Genomic DNA, 11,095 nt, shown 5'->3' with positions numbered 1-11,095 from the left:
AGAAACACAATTATTGTGTACTTAATTTTCCTGCAGTGTTACTTTATTTATATACGTTTAGCAGCATTTACTTTCGGTAGATTAATATGCTAATGCAAATGACTTAATGCTACTTGTCAAATATGCTATTTTTAATTGTCGTAGCTTAATATGACATACGACACTRCAGCTGACAAGCATTCACTAAATTYATGTGTCTTTAGAGTCAAGTATGCGGTTTCAAGTTTAAACAGAATTTATAGCATACGAATAATATCTGGTGCAATAAAGAAAGGAAAATAAAAAGATAAAAAATAGACTAAGAAAAGGTGATAAAATAGAAACAAATTGTTTAAAACAATTTAAAATTTTATTGTTTAATATATAACAAGCATGACATTTGCTTTATAACAAGTTTAAATGGCTATGATCTCTACGTTACGAATTTGAAGTCAATTTATTACCTCGCTATTCAGTTACAAATACGAATAGGTTTAGTTCAGGTAGGCAAGGTAATTGCAAAACCTCTTCCGTTTAGACTGAAAGGTTGATTCTCAACTCAAACTGCTGGCAGTGTTTGTTTACGACGCGAAAAATTTATCTGTCTATTTTTACAATGGAAGAAGAACTGAAAAACGACTTTGGCTAAAGTTTTAGGTATGAAGCGTGTCAATGCTATATTCGTATCATTACTGTTGAGACCTAGGTTTATGAATATATCGTGTAAACTGTCCAAAAAATAGAGCTCCGAAAATGAGCCGAAAACAAAAGAATAAAAAACAAAATTCGCTCATGGTACTGGAAATTCTCCGAGCTGAGGCACACATATAACAAGTGTATGGAAAAYTATGTTTATCGTKRWCATYATTGGCTCAGGGACCAATGTTGAGAGCGATAATAAAGACTTGCATTGAAATACATGAAAATATTGTTGACAGTCTGGGTCAAATTTGACATTATAAGTCCAAAAATGAGTCTTTGATTTTTTAAGATTTGCAGACTTTCCCACTACTAATTTTTCCGCAAGGCTTAAAGATGTCTGCAACYATACCATTCCAAATAAATTATACTCAAACTATATTTTATAAAAAATGCAACCCTAGCAGCTTATTTAAATATAATATAAATTTAATATTCTTTAATCATACAATATCAGCCTACAACAAAAACCTTACCCTTATATTGTATTGAAAAATATTCCAAAAATATTTACGACACCACACAAGCCGTTCAATAAAATGTCAGCCGTAATRGACAAAGTGTGAAATATTGCGCTTCAAGACAGCTTAACAAAAACAAAATCAAACACTCAAAGTTTGTTGCAGGTCAAAGCGCAGCGGGAGCGTATAGTCACGTTTGATACTCTAGCTGGCCCGCACATAAACTGAAAAAACAAAGAGTGAAATAAGAAAACACTTACCGTTGGACATGCAATACTTCTTAACTTGTAACCTCGTGTAAGCGTTGTACGATCTAAATGAAATTGGCAGCAAAGCGAAGCAAAAGTTAGCCGCAACGGGAATGTGTATAGTTTCTGGAAAGTTTTTCTTCATTATTTCATTTCTAAATAATCATTATTCCATTTCCATAATCAATAACTCTGTTCTATTTCGGAAACAACTTATGAATGTTTTCAGCGCCAATCAATAGTGATGAGAGTGTGCGTGTTAACCAGTTAAAAAGATAAACATTTCACTTTTCAATATAGTGACGAAATTGTTTTGAACTCCAGATTGTGAGGTATAAATAATAATGTTATAATATATAAATAAAAGTTCTCTAGAATCCTAACAGCATCCAACAACTTACCCAAGGGTTTAGTTCTATAGATAGATCTTTTGCAGTAAATCTAAATTAAATGACTTTGAAGAGGTTCTACTACATTTGAMTTCCAAGAAACAGCGAAGTGTTTGACCAAATATAGTTGGCGTAGAATTTGTTTCGACTTCACACCATTATGAAATTACCTTACTACGAAGATATTTTAAATTTAAGTACGATGCCGAAAGAACTCAATACAAAACAAAACCACAAAGTAAATAAATTCCCTCATCGATGAAGTAAGCAAAAGCTATTTCGCATTGTATTACTTAAGAAGAAGATATTTTAAATTGAAGGACGATTCCGAAAGAACTCAATACAAAACAAAACCACAAAGTAAATAAACTCCCTCATCAATGAAGTAAGCAAAAGCTATTTCGCATTGAATTACTTAAGATTTTGTTCAACTGATTTATAGTTGGGCAATTTTTTAACCATATTTGTAAATAATGTGAAAAATGTATCTATTATTTTAAGCATGTTTGTAAATAGTATTGTCGAGATACGTAATTTATAGATTAATCGAATGAAAATAAGATGATATATGGGTAAAAGTCAATAACACAGATACATACCACATATTTAAAGGGATTTTATAGCAAAGAATTTGATACAGACTTAGGCGGGCCAATTTTTACTTCGCAGCGACATATGGAGTTTGATTTGATTTAAAGAATTTTCCAATATCTTCTAATTGTCTAGCTACATACGGAGTTTGGTCCCTTGGAGACAATGTAGATAATTTATAATTTATCATTATTCACTGCAGTGTCTATATTTTCTGTTAATCTCATTTGCGATTCCGTTCTTCTTCTCGAAAATTTGATTAATCGAGTCATAGATACTTTAAGTTTATACCTCTATAGCTTTTATGTAAATAATAATATTTTTTTTTATATTCATTATAAGAAATATATGGCTCTTTCACTGATTKCACTAGACTAGCCATGTATTTTTAGTGACACGACTTTTTTGATTTATTTAGTCACAAACTTGGAAGAAAACAGTCAAGCGCAAACTGTCAAAAAAGTAAAAAAGTACATCAATTTGAAAAACCCGTCAAGTGAACTTAAAATGGTCAGATCCTCTACTGTCACTGAAAGATCAGCGTTTTGACTTTATCGACGCAGCAGAGTCGCCAGCTAATAGTTAATAGACGTTATGAAAAGCATTTTTATACCTTCGACTTTTGTGTGGTAATTATACCCTGAACAGGGTATATTAAGTTTGTCAAGAAGATTGTAACACCCAGAAGGAAGCGTCGGAGGCCCAATAAAGTATATATATAAATGATCAATATGTCGAGCTATGTCGATTTAGACATGTCCGTCTGTCCGTTTATCTGCACATATACGAACTAGTCCCTCAGTTTTTCAGATATCGTTTTGAAATTTTGCAAACGTCTTTTTCTCTTCAAGAAGCTGCTCATTTGTCGCAACTGCCGATATCGGACCAATATAGCATATAGCTGCCGTACAAATTGAACGATCAGTATGAAGGGTATTTAGCTTCGGTGCAACCGAAGTTAACGTGTTTTCTTGTTGCTATTACAAAAAGTTTCTTTGTTACATTTTATTTTAATCGCCGGCAGTTGAACCCACAAAGCTATGGATGTATTCCCCTAACAATCTCCGCCTAGTATGTGAATGTGAATGCACAAATATTTTCTATTAAATTTTTCACATTTAATTAAGTCCATTTATAGTATTGGTTATCGATTATTTTCTATTTTTATTGACCATTGCGAAAATTGTTTATTTGCGAGTTTTAATTCAATTTCGGACTTATTTCAAGGTGCGTCTACAGCTGTACACGAGCGCTTCGCTTTTTTCAATTATTATTATTATTATTATTGTCGATTTTGTTTGCCTTAAATTATGGCCTTTTAATATAACTCTGTTTAACGGCGTGTATTTATTYTATTACAGCAATGACCAGGCTTGCYCATAACTTAAGTGGTAACSATTTTCTTGGATCGGCGGTTCARYATATACATATATGTAAATATATATTGGTTTTTGTACAGATGTATTATATACTTATTATATATGTACATACATTTACTTATTGTTTTTTATTCAAATATATGTATCTCCCTGCGCTTAATAGAACCATCACTGCCGCTTCGAAGCTGTATTTTTATGAGATTTTCATTTGCATTTGCCGCCAAAATGCAATCGTTGCATCCATAGCGGTACTTTTCCTCGCTTATTTATTGCAGCTGTGCGAAAACACAGCTGATGACAAGCGCTGATAGACGAGCGGGCCGCAGCGCGCTACAAGCACACGCTTRTATGTGGTAGCTTTACAAGCTCGTTGAACATATTCGAACTGTGTTTTTTCTTTGTTGTTATTATTGTTGTTTTCAGCAATCAGCCACATACATATTTTCAGTTATGGGAAAGAGTTTACATTGTCTGTATAGAGATTCTTATTAGCCTTTGGCCGCAGCTTTCGAGTTGAGCGGGGTGTACGGTTGGTGATGTAGAAATCGGAAAGGTTAAATACGAGCTTGGCTTACACGTTCCAATAAATCAATGGGTCATTTTGAAGTCAATGTAAAAATGTTAATAATTCTATTGTGCTTATGTACTTGCAATTAACTCAACAACTTAAGCTGAAATCTTTGGTTTGCTTGCCAAGTCACAAGTATGGCAAACAACTGGAGCACACAAAAGCTGTCATGTTATACAATTCAGATATGCACAGATATACTGCTTCTTTACATGCTTAGATTTATATTTTATGGAATCTTTCACACTTGAGAATCGAGGTGCATGCTGCTTGGATCTCTCCTGTCCTCTAAAAATGCCTCTTTGTCGCGGTATCATACTAAAAGTTTCATGACTCGTCACCTGTAATTATGTTATTCAAAAATTGTGAGTCACTTTCACACRTTTTTCAATTATCTTGACACATTTCCACTCTCCGMAATTTCTGATCGTCAGTGAGCACTTTTGAGACCATCTTCCTTGCGCATGTTCAAGTGTTTCGTCACAAGTCGCAGATCTCCCARCACGGTCTTCKCCCTGCCCTCCAAAAAGGCCTGGTGCCACCGAAACACACCACTTCTTGCTAAAGAAACATCTGGGTAAGCTTGCTTGATCATATCAAACGTCTCTGTTGCAGATTAACCGAGTTTCACACAAAATTTAATTGCGTACCTCTGCTCTAACGAAGGCTGCATTTTTGTTCTGACTCTCCAGATGCTCAGAGACAACCCTCTACAGTATAGTCGCGGGCGAAAGAAAGTCAGTCCTATTACTTTTCGGACAAAACCTGTTCAAACTTATTTCGGCCTCTCGGCTGTTCTTTTGYCTTTTCGGTAAGGTATTTGAAATGCAGTCCCTCAGTTTCCTTAGTGCAAGACGATTAGAAAATCATTCGGCTGTCTGTTGTGATTGCAGCTTTTCGACATCGAACCTCTGTAGTRTTTGTTGACGTACATTTCTTGCTGCAAAAGGCGGGTGCGTATCTCGGCTTCAGCAAGGCTCCGAGTCGATATTACGACCTCGATGGGTACGCACATCTAAAATACTGGAGACGTTTCTTCCGTCTATCACGACATGATCGATCTTTCTAGCAGCTTTTCGATCTCGAGAAGGTCGCTTGTCCATATTTCGGACCCGAAGTCGATCCACCTCGACCCATTTGATTTTTGGGATATTGACAGATTGACAGATCGAAAGCCGTGATCTGCTTTTGACATATGTCAAATAATCGTTTCTGGCCACTTCCAAGTGAATGGCAATCAGATAACTTTGAAACTTGGAACTTTTCTCAACTATCGTGCAAAAAAATAGTCTGCACGTTCTGCACGATTGAATTGTGTAGAGTGAAATTTAGAGTCCACAAATGTGATATCAAATCTATCGTCTTCACAAAGGACTTYGGAGCTTTTCCCATTCGAAAAGTTAAGCACTGTTATTTAACTTGAATATTTGGAKTTACCAAAACTTTAAGTGAAAGAAGCACCAATACTCTCCAAGCTCATTAATAATAGTCGAGCTGGGCGCATAGATTATGAAATATTTTCTGAAAAAGAATATTTGGTTGCCATTTATAAGGGCATTTCATATTTACAAAAGCCTTTGAGTCATAACTTGTAGTCTCCAAAATGTTGATGGGAGCTCAGCTAAACGTCTTAAATTTTAAATTAAAAACCAATATCAAAGCATTAGCCAGCAATAAAAGTGAATGTAGATCCAAAAGCGAAGAATATTGACCACTTCACTAGCAATTAGTAAAGTTTAAGAGTCGGGCTATAGTTCCAGCCTCTCTCTCCAAATTAAAGTAAACTGCGGTGAACTGACCTGCAGCAAGCGACAAAGCGCTAAAATTGGTAAACTCTAGCGGCAACGCTTAGAAAAATTAACAACTCATAACATTAACAACAGCAACAGCAGTAGGAATTGTTAACAATAACAATAACAAATGCCATACTCGTACAAATTCAATTACAATTTGTGAACAACAATAAAAATAGAGCAAAAGTAACAAAGAGTAAAATTAAATTAAAGACAAAAAAAGCCAAAATAGTACAAGAGAAGGCGCATTCGCAAAAAAAAAAAAACAATAATTGCGCGCAATTGTTTAGCTATTTGTTGTAGTAAGAAGGTCTACTTGAGTTTTTTACTTGACGTGGACGCAATTCTACGGCATGCTTGGCACTCAGCGARCGCGCCGCGGCCGTTTTGGTAATTGCGACATGACCAAAGCGGCAATATCGTGCACACGACCGGCGTGTTGTTGTTCGCGCGCGGCCAACGAATGCTTACAAATATGAGGGTGGCCCAATAATGATTTATTGCAAGAAGAATTTACTATCAAGTTGTTCTTATAAGCTAAATTCCTTSACKATAATARCTTTTTCCCCTTCAAAGTGACTATTCGGTTTATTRAGTTTAAGTGAAGTACTACTTGCTCGAGATCAGCAGACTGCCGTTTAAATACAGTCATCTGAYCGCTCTCTCTCTCTTCGGATAACAATCACAGCTGTGGGAGCAACGCGAAGCAGTTTTTGTGTTGTCTCGTGGTCGTCGTCGATGTGGACTTCCAAAACAGTAGCAACAAGGCTGTCCTTTCAGGTGGATTAGAGATGGCCACCGTTTTCTGGTAAATCGATCAAACAACTATTTTTAGCCGAGTTTACAACAGCGTGCTGTCGACCTTTCTTTTCGCTGGTTAGCGCCAATTGGGTATTCCAAGTGTAGCCTTCTCCATTTGGCCTTTCCAACGGGGTCGAGGTCTTCCTCTACCTCAGCTTTCCACGTCAAGTACTGCGATGAACACTCTCAGAGTTGAAGGGTTTCCATCCATTGGGGGTCTTTTTACGGAACGGATCCCAAACCCAGCGCACAACCCTGGGGATGGATGTTTCACCTTCTCACTTTATCTCACCTGTAAATGGATGCTTTGGCTACCCAGAATATCGGAACTCGTGAGCTGCTAAGCCCTGTATAAAATAATCGTTTCTAGCCACTCCSAAGTGAATGGCATTCAGATAACTTTCCTMACTTGCATGAACTTCTACACATGACTCCATTCTCCAAGACAGTACTCTACTGTGTCGAATTATTAGATTGAGTTGAAGCCGAGTCCAAATTTTGATCCGTACGAAATCATTTGTTTTACAAACAAGAAAAAGCTTCTCCCCGGTCTAAAATTTTGTCAAGATAGACGATTATCGTCACCAAGTTATTAAAGTCCTTTAGAACACATATTTTCCGGACATATTAATAAGTCGTAATTAAAGAAGCCATTTTTCTAAAATTGTTTTTCTTTTGTAGAYTACATAATTATGTTTCGAACCACCCTCGTATACAAGCTACTCATACCGCAACGAAAGTTTAATACGACGAACAGCAACTCGGCGACCGACATGTGTGACCCCGACGAGACGGGCGTAAAAGTTCAAAATAAGGCTACCACTTGACTGTTTACCTGCTGTGTGGCAGTTGAGCTGGGGGGCCGGCAAAACCAAAGAAGCGAAGTCATGAGCTTGTGGTGTGTGGTGTGTGGTGGTATTGTACGACTATTGARCTGTGGCGCAGAAGCACCCGTTCAAAATTGTTTGCTACCGCTTGGTGTCTCCATACGAAATTGGCTGTRGCTAATTACCTACTCGCTCTTGCGGTTCGCGTTAGTGGATTTGGCATTTTCTAGCCACTACAATTTTGTCAGTTCTCTCTGCGGTTCCTTCCGTTTTGTTTTTTAGCCTTTGGCGCTGTCATTTGGTGTAGCATTTTGGTTGTTTTTACTAATGAAGTGTTTCGGTTAATTGGCTACTTCGGTTCTCATTCATTCATTCATTGACGCCGAGCAAACTATTATTGATTTTTTTTTCGCCGAATCATTTAGTTTGTACCGCCAAATGTGGCTGATGCCTTTATTTTCGGTATCCACTCTCGGCCGATTTAATTTGGAAAAAATTTGTATGCCTTTTTCGAATTATTATTAAATTGGTATTGGTTCGCATAGTAACAACTGCCAACATGTGTAGAGCTGACACCTGTTGTTGGTAGAATGAGCATTGCACATACGCACATATATTATTTGGATTTTTTTGTCTCATGAAAACGTGACTTTGGCGATTTTAGCCATTCAGCTTCCGTGCTCTACTGTTCGACATTCCCATACAACACTCTCGCGTGTCTGTAGCAAATTATTAAACAATTTATTTGAACAGCATGCAAATATGGTGTTGCAGGTTGTTATATTCATATGTAGCACTATGATTTTGTGGGTGGCTTATTGAAAAAAATAAATAAATTTTGTTAAAGAAAATGCTGAGACTGAAAGACTTGTGTGAACTTGTTTCGCTGCATAGTCACATGTGGTCGCGATATACAGATGGTGTCAAGTCTGCTTTTTACTAATACTAGAATAATAAGGGAGACTTGCTGAAATCAATCGAAGGTATTTGACATTTAGAAAGAGAAGAAGAATTCTCCGATTCGGGAGAGAAATACGTCCATAAATTCCAAAACATATAATAAAGTCTAACTTCCAAACGAGGAAGGTATGAAGATTCGAAGAATATTTGAGAAAGAAGAAATACTATATCGCAGGAGTGCTTGACAGTAAATAATTGGAAGGCTTGTCTCCGTCTCCGATTTGATGTGAGAGAGAGACCAATAGCAGTTAGGATGGACAATGGTAAATTTAATTAAAAAGGCTTATCTTGGTGCCATAGCTTAGTATAGTAGAAAAGTAGGTCTTCAAAACCAGTTAAAAATGGGATTTTAAACTGATCTTCTCAAAATCACCAGACTTGAAACGGGTCACAGTTATGCTTTATTGTCGCGTTTTATTACCGGAGATTTTGACAACCCGTTAGCCTAGTGGGCTGAACCTTATCCTGGCGTTTCTTCTTAGCTCACTCACCTGCTAGGGCTGGGTGAGCGGAGCGAAGCCGTTGAAGATGAGGTGATATTTTTACGTTTGCATCKTAATTAGGAGGAAAAGGATTGAAGTTAGGAGGGGAAGTCTTCTGTTGGGAGTTCTTCTTCAASTCTATTTTCAGACTACCAGTCCACTGTAGCGTCTTTCAAGCTGAGGTGGCTGCTATCAAGGCAGTAGTACTGCTCTAAAGTACAGCTTCCTTGAGATAGGTGTGCACTCACTCCGATAACCGAGCAGCTAAGCTTATATTGTTTTCGAATTCGTTGACTCTCCGCTCAAAACTAGTCATGGAGTCAAGGAGCCTTATTGACATTCAYTCCGGTAGCGATAAACTTGCTAGGAAGGGCACCCTTTCTCCTTTTTCATCCGATTGGAAGCGAATCGATTTAAGATGTCTTCTTACATTCTGGTGTTTGTTCTATGCATCTCTCTGGCTCAAAATGAGCTTGCTAGGCACCCTTTCTACTATTTCATCCAATTAGAAGCGAATCGGCTTTCCTTTATGGTGTTCCACTTATAGTGTGCTCAGCAAGCGCTAGTAAACAACCTAAACTTCTACCTGAACCGATAAGGGTCTTCCGAACCGCATAAGGCAGTCGCAATGGTAGATATTCTGACTACACACTGTCGTAAAGGTTTACATGTAGTGCGGCTAAATATTTTGTCGGATGCTCTTTGATAGAGCTGTCTGGAAAATGGCGAAGTGAAATCATATTATCACTTTCTCCTCAATTGCCCGATTTTCGAATCTCTCGGTGAACCCACCTTTGGYGAACCCAACTGAGATTGAGATTAACCCCCTTAGCAAATTTGTGGTAAGCCCAAAACGTTTCATCGATCTATGAGAATTTAGTTATCCACTTTTAGGACTTCATGGCTAACATAAAGGACAAATATTTGTTGAAGTGACATCCATCGATTTTGGATCAATCCTATGCCCTAAGCTAACCTAGCTTGGTAAGCATTGGTCAACCGTAAAAACTCGCACGGTAGCAGGGTTATCCTTATCCGGTTTAAGTCGCAACAGRTGTAATGAGATCTTWATCTTCCCTAAGACTTGCTTCTCTRGTTGTAAGGTTCTGCRGGGATTACCCAACGGTCAACCAAATGATGAGACTAAAATGTTTCCAGTCATTTTGTGAAGAATTTAAATTACTTTGTTAAACGATGAGTATTTAGATTTTGTTTAGAAATTTTTGTTACCACAAAGAACTTGTCTATAACTGACCAATTGGGGGTTTCATACAGGAAAGCGGGCTTAACACCTATTTTATTCTAAGTTGACTTAATCTAAGCTGAGTTATTGAAAGTTTAAGCCTTTTTGGACAGTCATATAACACAAGCTTACTGAAATCTCATATAAGAATCATGTCGTACATCTTAAACTTCTGCATTCCAAGTCGGAAAAAGATGTTAAGTTGAGGTTTACAGTTATACTTAATAGTCTTCGACAGAGTCATTAAAAAAAACTATAACATTTTAGTTCACAAGTATTTTTCCCATGAGAGATTTGGAAAGAAATGTGTTTTCCATTTTCAAATATCACTTGCTTTCTTCGAACTCCAAAAATTGTCTTGGTTTTCCWGCATTAAGTCGATTTGGCTGACAAACTGTTATAACTAGAGGTTCCAAAAGATAYTCACATCATAGCATAAGGTTCTTATCATTAAGGTTGGGATATATGTATATTGAATGTGAATATTGGTAACCTACTTTCACATACTTGAAATTTCTTTCAAAAAATAATAAAAATAAAAAAGAAATTTGGTGGTCCAGTGTTAAACGCAAACTTTTATTGAAATATAAACCACAATGCAATTTTTTAATTTTTATTTTTTTTATGTAAATATATTTTTATGTATGAATAGCATGCATTTTAGTACTAACATTA

Source organism: Bactrocera latifrons, unplaced genomic scaffold (assembly GCF_001853355.1).
Source record: "Bactrocera latifrons isolate USDA-ARS-PBARC rearing strain unplaced genomic scaffold, ASM185335v1 scaffold_299, whole genome shotgun sequence".
Taxonomy (NCBI): domain Eukaryota; kingdom Metazoa; phylum Arthropoda; class Insecta; order Diptera; family Tephritidae; genus Bactrocera; species Bactrocera latifrons.
The sequence above is the reverse complement of the archived record's forward strand: the minus strand, read 5'-3'. Positions refer to the sequence as shown.